This window comes from Nerophis lumbriciformis, linkage group LG02 (genome assembly GCF_033978685.3).
Source record: "Nerophis lumbriciformis linkage group LG02, RoL_Nlum_v2.1, whole genome shotgun sequence".
Classification (NCBI taxonomy): Eukaryota; Metazoa; Chordata; class Actinopteri; order Syngnathiformes; family Syngnathidae; genus Nerophis; species Nerophis lumbriciformis.
Genome location: NC_084549.2, coordinates 58,420,526 through 58,440,000, shown reverse-complemented (window position 1 = coordinate 58,440,000; position 19,475 = coordinate 58,420,526). Strand labels below are relative to the sequence as shown.

At 39.0% G+C, this 19,475-nt stretch overlaps 1 protein-coding gene across 1 annotated transcript in view; it reads left to right on the top strand.

Moving 5' to 3' along the window:
• Window positions 1-19,475, top strand: part of srbd1 (S1 RNA binding domain 1) — an 88,897-nt gene that overhangs the window by 10,317 nt on the left and 59,105 nt on the right. The window lies entirely within an intron of this gene.

The following is a 19,475-nucleotide window of genomic DNA, read 5'->3' as shown; positions in this document are numbered from 1 at the left end:
CTCCAAAACAAGCTATTTGGAATTTGAGACTTTAGTGTCCTATTTTGCCTTAGTTACGTCAGCGGATATTTCCACATATGGTAGAGATTTACCCAAAGAGCTTTGCGCAAGTCCGCTATTTTTATTCCGTTGTAGTCAATAAGTTTTTTATTTTTCTCTTCTTCTTGTTGTCAATCAGAAAGCAGCTTGAAGATGGTCTGTAAAACATAATCTATGCAACATTTTGACCAAAACACCACCATTACATGTTATGTAGACCACAAGGAAGTGTTTTAAATGTAAAACAAAAATAAAGAATCAGGTTATAACCCCTTTAATATACAGTATGTAATAAGCAGTAGCATCTTCCCAAAATTCTGCCAAAGCACAGCTGCGCAGTCGTAAGCAAAATATTTTTTTAATTTGCTGCGGTTTTCTTCAAAGAAACTACAAATAATGGACGCAATCTTGAATAAGCCCTAAAAATGTGTCATCACTATTTCAGCTATTGTGACAAAATGAAAGGAGAGATGAGCTATTTGGGGTTTTATTTATATAATAGACAACATTTAATTGTACTTTATTTTATCCCCTCTCAGAAATTACAGTTTGGGCTACTTTGTTAATCTGTCACTGAAAACGAGGCATAATTTCTAGTTGAATACTTGAACAGTTGGAAAAACACAAAAAAATATTAAATTAATGTCCAAATTATTTGATGAGCCAGGAAGCTGCACAGGATCGTGTGTGTGTGTGTGTGTGTGTGTGTGTGTGTGTGTGTGTGTGTGTGTGTGTGTGTGTGTGTGTGTGTGTGTGTGTGTGTGTGTGTGTGTGTGTGTGTGTGTGTGTGTGTGTGTGTGTGTGTGTGTGTGTGTGTGTGTGTGTGTGTGTGTGTGTGTGTGTGTGTGTGTGTGTGTGTGTGTGTGTGTGTGTGTAAATATGTTTATATATCTGTATACGTATATATGTGTGTGCATATTTATGTGTATATATTAGGGATGATGTTCAAAATCGGTTCTCCCGATTGTTCGATAAGAAAAGAACCGATTCCATGGATTCGAATCCCTTTTTGAGAACCGGTTCCCGTTATCGAAGCCACTATACCGTATTTTCGCGACCATAGGGCGCACCGTATTGAAAGACGGCGTGTCAGTTACGGGTGCTATTTCTGTATTTAACGCATAAATTAGGCGCAGCGTATTTTTGGGCGCAGGCATGGTTAAACATACGCTATCTTAAAACATACGCTAGCATGCATGGACACTGTTTTAAAAAGGCAGCAGGAGCAAAGCTGAGTTTGGTTGTACTTTGACGTATTTATCAATGTACTCACATTATTTTTTGATCAATCCTCATCCACAAATCTATCAAAGTCCTCATCTTCTGTGTCCGAAATGAACAGCTGGGCAGGTTCTCCATCAAACACGCCAGATTCCTTCTCGTCATTTTCAAAGTCAGTCTCGTTGACCATTAGCATAACAAGCTAGCACAACAGTAAAAGCCGACTTCTCTTGCCCCATTGTGCGTATCGATTCGCTACCCTGCTGGTCCCCTTCTTCTCCAGTGTGCTTCACCGGGATGTCGAAAGTGAACGGCACCTCGTCCATGTTGGTGATGTGTTTGTCGGCAATTTTTTTATTTACAACGCACATAGCAGCACTATATGCTCACTGGGGGTGTGTCTTTAGCGTCCTCTCTCACCTGAAACCTTCACCCTATAACGGCCGCATGCTGTCCTCAGTCACATCCGCTTTTCCTCCATATAAACAGCGTGCCGGCCCAGTCATATACTGTAACATCTATGGCTTTTGGAACTCAGTGCACACACAACAACCTATCTGGATTCGATAAGGAATTGGTTCGATAAGAGGATTCGATAATGGGCTCGAACTCGATAATTTCTTAACGGACATCATCCCTAGTATATATGTTTGTATATAAGTGTATGTACCGGTATACAGTATGTGTGTGTGTATATGTATATATACATATATATATATATATATATATATATATATATATATACAGTCAAGAAAATAAGTATTTGAACACCCTGCTATTTTGCAAGTTCTCCCACTTAGAAATCATGGAGGGGTCTGAAATTTTCACGGTAGGTGCACTGTATGAGAAATAACCTAAAAAGAAAAATCCAGAAATCACAATCTATGATTTTTTAACAATTTATTCGTGTGATACAGCTGAAAATAAGTATTTGAACACCTGTCTATCAGCTAGAATTCTGACCCTCAAAGACCTGTTAGTCCGCCTTTAAAAGTCCTCCTCCACTCCACTGTATTATCCTGAATCAGATGTACCTGTGTGAGGTCGATAGCTGCATAAAGACACCTGTCCACCCCATACAATCAGTAAGACCCAAACATTCAGCATGGCTAAGAGCAAAGAGCTGTCCAAAGACACCAGAGACAAAATTGTACAACTCCGAAAGGATGGAAAGGGCTACGGAGAAATTGCCAAGCAGCTTGGTGAAAAAAGGTCCACTGTTGGAGCAATCATTAGAAAATGGAAGAAGCTAAACATGACGCTCAATCTCAATGGGAGTGGAGCCCCATGCAAGATATCGCCTTGTGGGGTCTCAATGATGCTAATAAAGGTGAGGAATCAGCCCAGGACTACACGGTAGGACTTGGTCAATGACCTGAAAAGAGCTGGGACCACTGTTTCCATGGTCACTGTTGATAATACACTAAGACGTCATGGTTTGAAATCATGCATAGCACGGAAGGTTCCCCTGCTTAAACCAGCACATGTTAAGGCCCGTCTTAAGTTTGCCAATGACCATTTGTATGATCCAGAGGAGTCATGGGAGAAAGTTTTGTGGACAGATGAGACCAAAATTTACCTTTTTGGTCATAATTCCACTGTGCGTGTTTGGAGGAAGAAGAATGATGCTTAGCATCCCAAGAACACCATCCCTACTGTGAAGCATGGGGGTGGTAGCATCATGCTTTGGGGGTGTTTTTCTGCTCATGGGACAGGACGACTGTACTGTATTAAGGAGAGGATGACTGCAGCCATGTATTGTGAGATTTTGGCCAAAAACCTCCTTCCCTCAGTCAGATCATTGACGATGAGTCATGGCCGGATCTTCCAACATGACAATGACCCAAAGCACACAGCCAGGAAAACCAAGAAGTGGCTTCGTAAGAACCATATCAAGGTTCTGGAGTGGCCTAGCCAGTCTCCAGACCTAAATCCAATTGAAAATCTTTGGAGGGAGCTGAAAGTCTGTGTTACTCAGCGACAGCCCAGAAACCTGACTGATCTAGAGAAGATCTGTGTGGAGGAGTGGCCCAAAATCCCTCCTGCAGTCTGTGCAAACCTGGTGAAGAACTACAGGAAACGTTTGAACTCTGTAATTGCAAACAAAGGCTACTCTACCAAATATTAATGTTGGTGTTCAAATACTTATTTTCAGCTGTATCACACAAATAAATTGTTAAAAAATCATAGATTGAGATTTCTGGATTTTTCTTTTTAGGTTATCTCTCATACAGTGGACATGCACCTACCATGAAAATGTCAGAACCCTCAATGATTTCTAAGTGGGAGAACTTGCAAAATAGCAGGGTGTTCAAATACTTATTTTCTTGACTGTATATACAGGTAAAAGCCAGTAAATTAGAATATTTTGAAAAACTTGATTTATTTCAGTAATTGCATTCAAAAGGTGTAACTTGTACATTATATTTATTCATTGCACACAGACTGATGCATTCAAATGTTTATTTCATTTAATTTTGATGATTTGAAGTGGCAACAAATGGAAATCCAAAATTCCGTGTGTCACAAAATTAGAATATTACTTAAGGCTAATACAAAAAAGGGATTTTTAGAAATGTTGGCCAACTGAAAAGTATGAAAATGAAAAATATGAGCATGCACAATACTCAATACTTGGTTGGAGCTCCTTTTGCCTCAATTACTGCGTTAATGCGGCGTGGCATGGAGTCGATGAGTTTCTGGCACTGCTCAGGTGTTATGAGAGCCCAGGTTGCTCTGATAGTGGCCTTCAACTCTTCTGCGTTTTTGGGTCTGGCATTCTGCATCTTCCTTTTCACAATACCCCACAGATTTTCTATGGGGCTAAGGTCAGGGGAGTTGGCGGGCCAATTTAGAACAGAAATACCATGGTCCGTAAACCAGGCACGGGTAGATTTTGCGCTGTGTGCAGGCGCCAAGTCCTGTTGGAACTTGAAATCTCCATCTCCATAGAGTAGGTCAGCAGCAGGAAGCATGAAGTGCTCTAAAACTTGCTGGTAGACGGCTGCGTTGACCCTGGATCTCAGGAAACAGAGTGGACCGACACCAGCAGATGACATGGCACCCCAAACCATCACTGATGGTGGAAACTTTACACTAGACTTCAGGCAACGTGGATCCTGTGCCTCTCCTGTCTTCCTCCAGACTCTGGGACCTCGATTTCCAAAGGAAATGCAAAATTTGCATGGTTGGGTGATGGTTTGGGGTGCCATGTCATCTGTTGGTGTCGGTCCACTCTGTTTCCTGAGATCCAGGGTCAACGCAGCCGTCTACCAGCAAGTTTTAGAGCACTTCATGCTTCCTGCTGCTGACCTGCTCTATGGAGATGGAGATTTCAAGTTCCAACAGGACTTGGCGCCTGCACACAGCGCAAAATCTACCCGTGCCTGGTTTACGGACCATGGTATTTCTGTTCTAAATTGGCCCGTCAACTCCCCTGACCTTAGCCCCATAGAAAATCTGTGGGGTATTGTGAAAAGGAAGATGCAGAATGCCAGACCCAAAAACGCAGAAGAGTTGAAGGCCACTATCAGAGCAACCTGGGCTCTCATAACACCTGAGCAGTGCCAGAAACTCATCGACTCCATGCCACGCCGCATTAACGCAGTAATTGAGGCAAAAGGAGCTCCAACCAAGTATTGAGTATTGTACATGCTCATATTTTTCATTTTCATACTTTTCAGTTGGCCAACATTTCTAAAAATCCCTTTTTTGTATTAGCCTTAAGTAATATTCTAATTTTGTGACACACGGAATTTTGGATTTTCATTTGTTGCCACTTCAAATCATCAAAATTAAATGAAATAAACATTTGAATGCATCAGTCTGTGTGCAATGAATAAATATAATGTACAAGTTACACCTTTTGAATGCAATTACTGAAATAAATCAAGTTTTTCAAAATATTCTAATTTACTGGCTTTTACCTGTATATACATATATACACACACACACACACACACACACACACACACACACACACACACACACACACACACACACACACATATATATATATAAAAATTGTAACAACATGCCGCCATAGACGGAAACACCTCCTAGGCAACACATGAGCCAATCACCACGCCCCTAGGCCAGCCTGTACCCACCCACTCTGTGCCCTATATAAACCATGGTATGCGAATGCTCCCATTAAAATCTCCTGACGATTGAGGGTACCCCCCCTCATGAAACAGGCCTGTAGAGATGAAATAGTCTTGTGATTTTTTTCCCACACATACATATATATATATATATATATATATATATATATATATATATATATATATATATATATATATATTTTTATATATATACACACACACATATACATATACATATATATATGTGTATATATGTGTATATATATATACAGTATATATATATATATATATATGTGTGTGTTTGTACATGTTTTTATATACACTTATATACAAACATATATACACATACATATATATATACATTAGGGCTGCAACAACTAATCGATTATAAAAATAGTTGGCGATTAGTTTAGTCATCGATTTGTTGGATCTATGCTATGCGCATGCGCAGAGGCTATTTTTTTTTTAAATTTTTATAAAACTTTATTTATAAACTGCAACATTTATAAACAGCTGAGAGACAATAATCAAAATAAGTATGGTGCCAGTATGCTGTTTTTTCTCAATAAAATACTGGAAAGGATATAAATGTAGTTTGTCACTTTTATCCGATTATTAATCGATTAATCAAAGTAATAATCGACAGATTAATCGATTATCAAATTAGTTGTTAGTTGCAGCCCTAATATACATATATATATGTATATGTGTGTGTTTATATATATATATATATATATCTTTATATATATATATATATATATATATATATATATATATATATATATACATACATATACAGTATATATAATATGTGTGTGTGTATATATATGTATGTATGTATGTATGTGTGAGTGTGTGAGACAAATCTCGAACAAGTGTGGATCTACTGTATTAGTGTTTTTACAATTAGGATAGGAATCTTACAACTACTCACCATTCCATTCATTGGAATCGATTCTCAATTCAATATGATTCCCAATTCAAACTTATTCTAGCAATATATTATCCATCCATCCATTTTCTACCGCTTGTCCCTCTCGGGGGGTGCTGGAGCCTATTCCAGCTGCACTCGGGCGGAAGGCGGCGTACACCCTGGACCAGTCGCCACCTCATTGCAGGGCCAACACAGACAACATTCACACTCGCGTTCACACACTAGGGCTAATTTAGTGTTGCCAATCAACCTATCTCCTGGTGCATGTCTTTGGAGATGAGAGGAAGCTGGAGTACCTGAAGGGAACCCACGTATTCACAGGCAGAACATGCAAACTCCACACAGAAAGACCCCGAGCCCAGGGAGACCTTCGTATTGTGAGGAACATTCGCTAACCCCTGTTCCACCGTGATGCCCCGCAATATATCATTTGGTATAAAAATTATAATGAAACATTTTCGTTTTATGTTATGCTCCTTTTGGCTGATGACGTACAGCATATACGCGCAGCGAGTTAGTGCAGAGATGGCCTAAAAACGTCTATTTAAAAACTGGTTCCTCAATTATTCGTTATTATTATCATCGATTTGGATGTGAATTGCTTTGTTTTATACACCCATTTTACAAGCGTTGACTTCTCAAACCTTAAAAAAAATACAGTAGTACATTCAAATTCGTTCATGAGTGACTGAGAAATGAAACATTTCTGCACGTGTTTGTTTACACAAAATTGCAGCTGAGATAGGCTCCAGCACCCCCCGCGACCCCAAATGGGACAAGCGGTAGAAAATGGATGGATGGATGTTTATAACTGATTAAGATCTAATGCCACAATAGCAGCATTAATTTGTAATTGCAAATGTTGTCCTCCCTACTGGATATTATAAAATCGTGCAGACGTATCCAACGTTGTGACCTGCAGAAACAGCTTGGTAGGGTATCTGTTTTTTTTTTTTTTTTAAAGGAGAGATTTTTGAGTTAAATCAGAAAGAGGACATAAGTGTTTTGACTTCCATGACACATACCCTCATACCAACACATGCCATCTGTTTGCCTTCGCTGCTTGCCGTGTGCGTGCTGCTGTCGAATGCTAGCCACGTCAGTCGCAGTTAGCCTTCCGCGTCCCTCTGTATTTACCCCCCTCTCAACCCTTCCTCCGCCACGCCCACCTCCCCTCCTCCCCTCTGTCCCCCCAGTGACTGGTGGGTTACTCAGAGTTGGTCCTGGGCTTCATGTGTCAGCATGGCTCCCATCACCCGCCGCCTCTGTGCCACACCAACACTCTCTGGCAACCAGGCTCTGCCCTACAGTCTTTAAAACACACACGCTCGCATCCTGCAAGTCCCCCTCGTTCTCTCCTCTTAACATATGTGACATGTCCCCTGCCGACACGCCATTGGATTAGAGCGCTGTGACTGACAGGCGTTCTCCGGCTGTGACAGCTCTTGCTGCTAGGCCCACAGGCGGACCCCGGCACCAGGAAAGAGCGAGGAGGGAGGAAGAGCCCAGTTGAACAAGGAGAAGGAGGAGTGTCCGTCACTTATCTCCTGCGTCCTCTCCCGCTGACTCAATCTCAGTTTTACAATACCCCCACCAACATCACTCCTCTCCCCCCTACCGACGTGTGTGAGGTTTTTAATTCGATGTCTCGGTTTTGTCACAGAGCGTTAATCCACAGACCGCCGTGACCCTGCTAGCTGTCGGACTGCGGCTAAAATGAACCTTTTCTAGCCGTCAAGTCGGCGGGAAGCGGGAGCAGGTGGGAGATGTGTTTTGACAGGAGGCATGTGTGTGTGTGAGCGAGCGCACACTTGCCCCTTTGCTTCATCACATTTTGTTAAACTCCAGCCCAGACGCTTTCTTGGGGGAAAAGGTTGGGGGCGCTTGACGCACAGACAAAAAGGAAGTGGTTGCTCCTGTTGCAAATTAGTTGGGTTAGAAATAACATCTGACATCTTTTAGCTGACAAACTTGAAATTATGTAATGCAATGAATCGAAATATGGGCTAAATATCACAGGTAAAATCTAAATATGTAAACAAGTATTTAGCTAATTTAATTGAAAATGGGTTGTCCTTTTAATTAATTTGCCTTGTGTTAAATACTTTTGCATTTAATTTGTCAAATTTAGCTAATAAGGGCTGTACTGATAAGAGCATATGAAAGAACAACATATTAAAACAAATTATTAATCTCATAGGTGGACCATAAATTACTATTTTTTTATGGGAACTTTAATCAACGTTTAGTTATGTATTTTATAATACCGTAATTGAATTACTCTTTGTATTTTAATTTATGTATTTACTAATTTATTCACTGTTGTGTTACAAATAGAGAACAAACAAATGATTCGAATAGAGGTACGATTAAATAAGCGCTGCTTCTTCCTATTACTTTTCGGACATGCCGTAATGAAGCTGGAAATATGTGATGTATTACATACGTAGTAATTGAATGCATGGTCGAAATAAAGTGACACCAGCCAACACAGAACAGTAAAGTAATAGAATTTTGGCATTTGTGTAATTTTAAAAGAAATAAATACTGAAGAATGAAATATATAGAAACAAAAGTGGTAATTTTCCCCAAAAATGCAGTTGTAGAAAGGAATTCAATGTCATTCGAATAAAGTTATTTTGTGAGAATAAAGCTGCAGCTTTTCAAGAAACAAATGTAACTTCATGAGAATGAAGTCCTATTATTGGGGGAAAAGGAACAATTTTATAAAAATAAAACTGATTTTGTGTGAATAAAATGGAATTTTTACAACAATAAGTCAACATTTATAAGGTATTATTGCAAAACTATAGTTATTTTAGAATTAGAGATGTCCGATAATATCGGCCGATAAATGCGTTAAAATGTAATATCGGAAATTATTGGTATCGTTTTTTTTATCGGTATCGTTTTTTTTTGTTTTTTTTTAATTAAATCAACATAAAAAACACAAGATACACTTACAATTAGTGCACCAACCCAAAAAACCTTCCTCCCCCATTTACACTCATTCACACTCATTCACACAAAAGGGTTGTTTCTTTCTGTTATTAATATTCTGGTTCCTACATTATATATCAATATAGTTTAATACAGTCTGCAAAGGATACAGTCCGTAAGCACACATGATTGTGTGTGCTGCTGGTCCACTAATAGTACTAACCTTTAGCAGTTAATTTTACAAATTTTCATTAATTAATAGTTTCTATGTAACTGTTTTTATATTGTTTTACTTTCTTTTTTATTCAAGAAAATGTTTTTAATTTATTTATCTTATTTTATAATTTAAAAAAAAAAGTACCTTATCTTCACCATACCTGGTTGTCCAAATTAGGCATAATAATGTGTTAATTCCACGACTGCATATATCGGTTGATATCGGTATCGGTAATTAAAGAGTTGGACAATATCGGAATATCGGATATCGGCAAAAAGCCATTATCGGACATCCCTATTTAGAATACTTTTAATTTTGCTGGATAAGAATAAATGTTAAACTAAATTAATTAATTAAAATTCATTAAATGGATTTAAGTCACTTTTTTGCAAAAATATACACTAAATTCATTTATATTTCTGCTTTCACAATCATAATAAAAATAAATATAAAATTCCGTTTCTTGTAATATCAGCACTTTTTCCTAAAAACAAGAAATGTTCTAAAAGTGCTGTATTTTATCATTGTGCTTTATAACTACAATTCTTAACCATTTACTTTCTGTTTCTCTGCATTCAAAACTCCAAATTATTCTCATTGTTAAAATAAATCCTAGTTTGTTTTTTTAATCACGCTTTTATCATGTGATTTCACTTCTTTTCATGAGATATGGGCAGCCTTAGTGAAAATTGACTGATTGAGCAGTTTGATAATCTAATCAATAATAATCAGCTGATAACTTGTGACCCCTGCACGTCTTGAAGCATAATTCTTTTGACGTCTGTTAGGACGCCGAGCTTAGACTTGACTAATCAGGTTCGATTTTAAAGCCTGCTTTTGAAGAGTACGCATTTAGCTCATAGCTATTACCAGCCGGCGCACTTATGCGTATGCCAAGATGGATTTGTGGACGGTGCGCTGGGTTACTTTTTGATGCCACTTGCGCTGCGATCAAACGCCGGCTAAGCGCACCAGTCAGGGGCTCGCCTGCAGAGGGGTTGGGGATAAATGGAGCTGTTTCATCAATTAAACACTCCTATTTGATGGACAGGTGCGGAGGAACAAGTTAGTTTTGCTCAGTCTGGCACATACAAGCAGTTTGCTGTTGGACAATGTTTGACTTATTATATATACAAGTACATCTGATTTGACAAATATAAACAAGTAAACCAAACAACTTATCCTGCCCATTTCAAAGTTCACAAATCTTTTTTTTAACAACGTCAGTGCGTCTTTGGGTTTGTTTTTCGGACGGAATATGAGAGTGTCAGGGGGACAGTCAGGGTGCACACGTTTTGGCCGAGCAGGCGCGGTGTTTGTGTAAAGATGAGTGGGCCTCGCTGTGCCGTGCTCCCTTGTGATGACTGATCCTTACTCCTGCTTACAGAGTCAATATTTGTCTAAAGTCACACTGTCTCTAGAATAATATTCAACTGCTGTAGTTTACATTCCAAATGGGCTTTCATTGTTTTTCAAGAATATAATGTACTTTAAGCTGTCTCCTTTACTTTTATCACCCTTTAACCTTCCCCTGCCACTTGGCTAGTGAGTCGTTACCATCTTTATTGTGTTTGAAATAGGGCTGCACAATTTTGAGAAAATACAACATTGATTGCTGTCTACTTTGCTGCCAATCATATTTGTATGATTACAATTTGAACACTGTTCCGAACCAGTTGTAATTGTAGAGCACAGGTGTCAAACTCCAGGCAAAAATGGCCTGCTAAAGCCTATAAATATTTGTCAATAAAGTACTTTTATCTTTTCGTACGAAATGTAGTCGTCCCTTCCATTTTGACAGGAAAAAGTGCATGTACTGCATGGAAATGCATATCTTTTAAACTATATTATAATGCAAAAAGTATTGTGTTATCATACCGACATGTCAAGCAAGTTATCCATCGAATTGTACACTGTAAAAATGACAATAGATTTTACAGTAAAAAAACCAAAAACATCAGCTCAGTCGCTAGAATTTTACTGTAAAAAAACCAAACACCTTTGGTACAGTTTTTCCATTTAAAGTTATACACTGTAAAAACAATTGCTTTCACCATAAGAAAAAAAGTGATAACGTTTTTATGCTGTATAAACCAACATTAATTGTACGGTAAAATGCTGTCAACTTTATCTGCCAATTTTTTACTGTAAAATCTACATTTTTCAGTGTACGTAAAAACAAATAAAAAACTAAGAAATAATGATATAGTCAAATATAAAATTTCTTAAAATGATTTTAAAAAATGCTTCGCAATGGTGTAATAACGTCATGAGGCGAATCCATATACAGCTATATTCATATATTATTCACTGTTAGACAGCCCTCTAAGGGCAGCCAAAACTACGACGTGGCCCTCAATGAAAAGGAGTTTGACACCACTGTTCTAAAGTATTCATTACTAGCCGGCGAGAAGGTATATTTTTGAATTATTTATTTATTATTTATGTGACGCATTAACAGGGGTCACAACACAATAAGTATATTACTTTAAGGAGCGTGGCTACAGAATAGAGATGCCAAATAAGGAAACGTTTTCTCCATTATTTGCATGCATTTTATAGAATTTTACATTACATTTTCAATGATGATAATCGTAATTGTCTACTGAAAAAACTTACATGGGACATGTAAGAGTCAAAAAGAAATCCAAAAGAGGTTGGTAGATGAGAATAAATCTATTTTGGGGTTTATGTGGCAACACTTTGTGCTCATAGAAGTTTTTCTCTTTTTTTTTCTAAAATTTCCTCTTTTTTTCCTCATATGCACTTGCGCATAAGATTTGTGTGTGGTTATCTCCTGTGATAGTAGCATTTTGGATAACTACACTGTAAAAAAAAAAAAGTTTCACTGTATTTAACAGTATTTTTTCACAGTAAAATATCAATCAAAATTTACCGTACAACATACGTTTGTCATTGCACTAAAAAGGAACAACAAAATTTAACAGTCAACCAATCTAAGAAATAGATAGATAGTAGACAAGACAGGAGGCTGGTTGGGTCACCACCAGCGCGACAGCCACAAAGAAAGAAAGGGAAAACAAGAGGAAAGAAAAGGGAGAGAGAAAAAAAGGCTAACAAAAAAAAATCTTAGCAAACATAAACACATTATGACATACAAAACTTGAGACTTGTAACGTGGGGGGGGGGCAGCCCCAAGCTGCAGCCATTGGGGGTGCTGTTCCGTTTTACGCATGACCACATTACCGCTGGGGTGAAGCGGCGAAGGCGTGGGATTGAGGGTGGGCTGTATATGTGTATCGGTATTTGTATAGTAGTAGTCCACGGGTGCGTGTGTCCATAAGCCCGGAAGTCGCTCTCTTCGGCGTCACTGCCTTTTGCCATTCCGCAGAATGACTTTGCGATAAACCGTCTTGTTGCTAAGGAGGTGTCCAAAATCTTCCCCAACAGAGTTAAAACCTTCCCAGGTGTCCTTGATGGAAGGGGGCAGGGATTTCAGAGCGTCTTCCACTGCAATGGTCTGGGTGGTTCCCCGCAGTGGACACTCATAGCTTGAATGCACCATTATGAGTAGCGACCGGACCGCTGTTTTCAGAGTTCAACTGCGTTTGCGTTATTTTTGTCACCACTATACACCTATACTCATGTTTTAGAACACATATTCTAGTTTATCCAGAACATCCACATTTTCGGATTGGACAAGTACTTGCGCCACAAAGCTCATACAAAATTTGGCACATTTACACGTGACAAATATCCCCTGCAAAAAATCTACAGTGAGTTAAAACTTGATTGGAATTCCTGTTAAAGTGTAAGTAGTACATGTATGTGTGAATCTGCTAAATATCTTTTAAATTGATAGATTCGCACACTGATTTTTTAGACTAGCCATCTTCCTCTTCCTGGTTGCTGTGATGTGACTCAAGTCGAGTCGGACCAATAATCTTAACTCAGATTTTCCGTCACTTCCGAGTTCCTACACTAATTTCATGAATTTGATCAAATTAAAATACACTTTAACTGACCTTAACTATCAAATTTATTTTTCTGTTTCTTTGTTTAAACAAGCTTTCCAACAATACCAACCTTTTTAAAATAGGGTAAATATTAAGAAAGTTATGACATTTTTAACAAAAAGGTCACACCTAAAATCTTGAGCCCCATTGACTTTGAATTGAAGAGGTTGACCATAAATTAGTGTATTTTTACCGGGTTAAAAAATTCATAACTTTCTTAATATTTATCCTAAGAAAATTATATTCATATCACTAAAATGTCTTAACAAGACCTGTCTGATAATACTGGTTTCGTTTAAATGAATACCTTTTTGAAAATGTATGCACATACCTATGACTGGGTGTGTTCACAGCATGACTTTCCGAGGTCAGTGCAGAAGCAGCTGAATTGTAGATGAGGATTGTTTTGGTTAGGGCCAGCAAACCCATTCCAATAGATCATCTACTCTATTTGTTCATTCTGGTCCAGTGGTCCTCAAACTGATTATAATTTTTCTTTGCAAAGCGGCATGCTTTTCTATTATCCAGTTTACGATTTATTTCAGAATCGACTAAAAGTTTGAGTGCTTATAGCCCTGCACATTGCATAAAATACTGTAATCATAATCCTATGTACCGTATTTTTCGGACTATAAGTGGCTCCGGAGTATAAGTCGCACCGGCCGAAAATGCATAATAAAGAAGGAAAAAAACATATATAAGTCGCACTGGAGTACAAGTCGCATTTTTGGGGGAAATGTATTTGATAAAACCCAACACCAAGAATAGACATTTGAAAGGCAATTTAAAATAAATAAAGAATAGTGAACAACAGGCTGAATAAGTGTACGTTATATGACGCATAAATAACCAACTGAGAACGTGCCTGGTATGTTAACGTAACATTATGGTAAGAGTCATTCAAATAACTATAACATATAGAACATGCTATACGTTTACCAAACAATCAGTCACTCCTAATCGCTAAATCCGATGAAATCTTATACGTTTAGTCTCTTACGTGAATGAGCTAAATAATATTATTTGATATTTTACGGTAATGTGTTAATAATTTCACACATAAGTCGCTCCTGAGTGTAAGTCGCACCCTCGGCCAAACTACCGTATTTTCCGCACTATAAGGCGCACCTAAAAACCACAAATTTTCTCTAAAGCTGACAGTGCGCCTTATAACCCGGTGCGCTTTATTACGATTCATTTTCATAAAGTTTCGATCTCGCAACTTCGGTAAACAGCCGCCATCTTTTTTCCCGGTAGAACAGGAAGCGCTTCTTCTTCTACGCAAGCAACCGCCAAGGAAAGCACCCGCCCCCATAGAACAGGAAGCGCTTCTTCTTCTACTGTAAGCAACCACCCGCCCCCGGAAGAAGAAGAAAAAACGCGCGGATATCACCGTACGTTTCATTTCCTGTTTACATCTGTAAAGACCACAAAATGGCTCCTACTAAGCGACAAGGATCCGGTTCATAAAAAGACGCAATCTCTCCATCCGCACACGGATTACTACCGTATTTCACAGCAACTGATATTCCTGTGAACCGCACTGTGGAACGGGAGCACGTACGGTGAATATTCGCACCACAGGGAATGAGAAGTCATCCTTCACTGTGGTTCTAGCTTGCCATGCTAACTTCCACCCATGGTGATATTCAAAAGGAAGACCTTGCCAAAAGAGACCTTTCCAGCCGGCGTCATCATAAAAGCTAACTCGAAGGGATGGATGGATGAAGAAAAGATGAGCGAGTGGTTAAGGGAAGTTTACGCGAAGAGGCCGGGTGGCTTTTTTCACACAGCTCCGAAGGCGAACACACCTTCACTAAGACGGGCAGACAGCGCCGGACGACATACGCCAACATTTGCCAGTGGATCGTAAATGCCTGGGCAGATATTTCGGTCACAACTGTGGTCCGAGCTTTCCGGAAGGCAGGATTCACAGAACTACTGGACAACAACAGCGACACTGACTCCGATGACTTCGAAGAGACGGAGCCGGCCATTCTGGAACCCACGCTTGCGCAACTTTTCAATTCGGACACCGAAGACGAAGAATTCGAAGGATTTACGAATGAAGAATAACTTCAGAAGGTGAGCGCTATGTTTATTTTGTGTGTTGTGACATTAACGTTCGAGCAACATTATGTTGCTATTGCTCTACACCATTTTGAATTTTACTATGTTTGTGATTGCACATTTGCGTACATTTTGGGACAGGGTTGTTAGAACGCTGGTTTTCAATATATTATTAAAGTTTGACTGAACTATCTGACTGTTTTTTTTGACATTCCCTTTAGCGCAGCGTAGGCGCGGCTTATAATCCGGGGCGGCTTATTGGTGGACAAAGTTATGAAATATGTAATTCATTGAAAGTGCGGCTAATAATCCGGTGCGCCTTATAGTGCGGAAAATACGGTATATAAAAAAACTGCGACTTATAGTCCAAAAAATACGGTAACATCACAACAAATTACTGTTAATTCAAACCTATTTGCCCCTTAAGGGGTTCTGTAGCCTACTCTGCACACTCTTGTACCTACTTGTGGCGGTGTGCTTTTAAACAGAGAGAGTAATTAACAATTAAATTACAATAGTGAAGTCACAGCAGCATATAATTGTCATTTTATTGCATTTAACTATTAAATTACAACTGTTAAGATACAGCATTTAGTTGTAACTTTATTGTAATTAACTGTAAAATCACAGCTCTGCAGTTACAGTAAATTCCAGTAAAGATGTTTCACAGTAAATTACTGTAAATGTTACTGTGAAAGTAATGCTATTATTAGCCAGTAATTTGCTGTGAATTTACAATGAAAATGTTTACAATGTTAGCTTTCATTGAATGTATATTCTATCAAAACGAAAGCATGGCTGCAAATGGTTAGTTGCTTCTCTTGGACTGCTTTTGTGTGCACACACACTCTCTTAACGCCAAGAAAGTTTATTCAATTAATAGTTGTGAAAAATATGGATACTTTAAAAAATATATGATCTGTTAAATGGTAAGCTAGCCGTGTTTTTATATATTTTTTTTGGTTTGAAAAATATGAACAATTCGCAAACAATCCCTTTAGACATAAAAATGTATATATTATCATTTAAAAAAGCCATATTGATGTCCTTTTCCCACCCCTAGTGTGTATGCTTGCTACATGGTGTGGATGGATGTGTTGATGACAGTATTCCTCTAAAGAAAGGCTGAGAGAGACAAGGAGACAGATAGCGAGAGGACAGTGCTTGGCCAGCTGCCCTCCCTGGAGGGGGGTGGCGGCGGGTGGACGAGTGATGATGATGATGACGACGGCGGCGTCTGTCTGCTCTCGTCAGGCTTTGGCCGGTACGCCGCTACCTGTCACACTTGGCCTGACTTAATACGCAAACACACACTTCTTGCTCAGTCTCGCGTCACCCTTGGTCTCGTATCGCCCCGTGTCTCCAGCCGGTGAGCCAAACCAGGTAGAAAGTGAGGAACATGCAGTCACGCACTGGGTTATTTATATTCCACTATAAGTAAAGCCACGCTTTTAACGTTATAGGGATGAAAACCAACGCTTCCCATCCAATCTGATTGAGCTTGAGAGGTGCTGCAAAGAGGACTGGGTGTAACTGCCCAAAGATAGGTGTGCCAAGCTTGTATTATTGCATTCAAATAGACTTGACGCTGTAATTGCTGACAAAGGTGCATCAACAAAGTATTGAGCAAAGGCTCTGAATACATATATACATGTTATTTAAAAAAAATATATCTTTAATAATTATGCAAACATTTTTACATTTCAGTTGTTTTTCTATCAAGTGTATAGAGAAATAAAATTAACTTTTTTGATTTTAGCAAATGGCAGCAATGAAACAAAGAGTGAAACATTTAAAGGGTTCTGAATACTTTCAGTACCCACTGTATATATAGCCTATTATTTGCGCACTATTGACTAGCGATGCACCGAAAATTAGGCCGCCGTAAAAAAGACTTTGACCACCGAAACAGCGCTGCCGAAACTGGATGTTGTGATGACATAAGCAATACGCACGGGATTGTCTGCAGTGGAGGCAGCACGTCTGGGATGTGGACGTATTTTTATACATCCGAGATATACCCGCGGACAGCCATCTGCAAAATCTGCAAATATTAAATGGATGGTGGCACTCTCAAGGAGAGAAAGGGGTTGCAGCAGTGCGACGCAAGTGTGTCGTCAGTGACTTTTGTTGGGGTAGTATAGGCTCACTGCAGCTTGCTTTTCTTCACCGACATAGAGTGACAGAAGAAGAGTCTCTGAAGACGAGTACAGTCTCCAATAACACCAGAAAAACATGCTGGTTTTGTTCCGAGTCGTTTTTAATGAAGAAAGGTCACAAAAATTCTCTAGACACTTGACAAATTCTTAACAAAGTCCATTGTACAATAAGCAGCAACATTTGAAATATAAAGCAAAATGATATAATACAAACCCCGTTTTCATATGAGTTGGGAAATTGTGTTAGATGTAAATATAAATGGAATACAATGATTTGCAAATCATTTTCAGCCCATATTCAGTTGAATATGCTACAAAGACAACATATTTGATGTTCAAACTGATAAACATTTTTTTTTTTTGCAAATAATCATTAACTTTAGAATTTGATGCCAGCAACCCGTGACAAAGAAGTTGGGAAAGGTGGCAATAAATACTGATAAAGTTGAGGAATGCTCATCAAACACTTATTTGGAACATCCCACAGGTGAACAGGCAATTTGGGAACAGGTGGGTGCCATGATTGGGTATAAAAGTAGATTCCATGAAATGCTCAGTCATTCACAAACAAGGATGGGGCGAGGGTCACCACTTTGTCAACAAATGCGTGAGCAAATTGTTGAACAGTTTAAGAAAAACCTTTCTCAACCAGCTATTGCAAGGAATTTAGGGATTTCGCCATCTACGGTCCGTAATATCATCAAAGGGTTCAGAGAATCTGGAGAAATCACTGCACGTAAGCAGCTAAGCCCGTGACCTTCGATCCCTCAGGCTGTACTGCATCAACAAGCAACATCAGTGTGTAAAGGATATCACCACATTGGCTCAGGAACACTTCAGAAAACCACTGTCAGTAACTACAGTTGGTTGCTACATCTGTAAGTGCAAGTTAAAACTCTCTTATGCAAGTCGAAAACCGTTTTCAACAACACCCAGAAACACCGTCGGCTTCGCTGGGCCTGAGCTCATCTAAGATGGACTGATACAAAGTTAAAAAGTGTTCTGTGGTCTGACGAGTCCACATTTCAAATTGTTTTTGGAAACTGTGGACGTCGTGTCCTCCGGACCAAAGAGGAAAAGAACCATCCGGATTGTTATAGGCGCAAAGTTGAAAAGCCAGCATCTGTGATGGTATGGGGGTGTATTAGTGCACAAGACATGGGTAATTTACACATCTGTGAAGGCGCCATTAATGCTGAAAGGTACATACAGGTTTTGGAGCAACATATGTTGCCATCCAAGCAACGTTACCATGGACGCCCCTGCTTATTTCAGCAAGACAATGCCAAGCCACGTGTTACATCAACGTGGCTTCATAGTAAAAGAGTGCGGGTACTAGACTGGCCTGCCTGTAGTCCAGACCTGTCTCCCATTGAAAATGTGTGGCGCATTATGAAGCCTAAAACACCACAACGGAGACCCCCGGACTGTTTAACAACTTAAGCTGTACATCAAGCAAGAATGGGAAATAATTCTACCTGAGAAGCTTAAAAAATGTGTCTCCTCAGTTCCCAAACGTTTACTGAGTGTTGTTAAAAGGAAAGGCCATGTAACACAGTGGTGAACATGCCCTTTCCCAACTACTTTGGCACGTGTTGCAGCCATGAAATTCTAAGTTAATTATAATTTGCTAAAAACAAATAAAGTTTATGAGTTTGAACATCAAATATATTGTCTTTGTAGTGCATTCAGTTGAATATGGGTTGAAAAGGATTTGCAAATTATTGTATTCCGTTTATATTTACATCTAACACAATTTCCCAACTCATATGGAAACGGGGTTTGTATAAAACATGTGTTGGTAATAAGTATTAA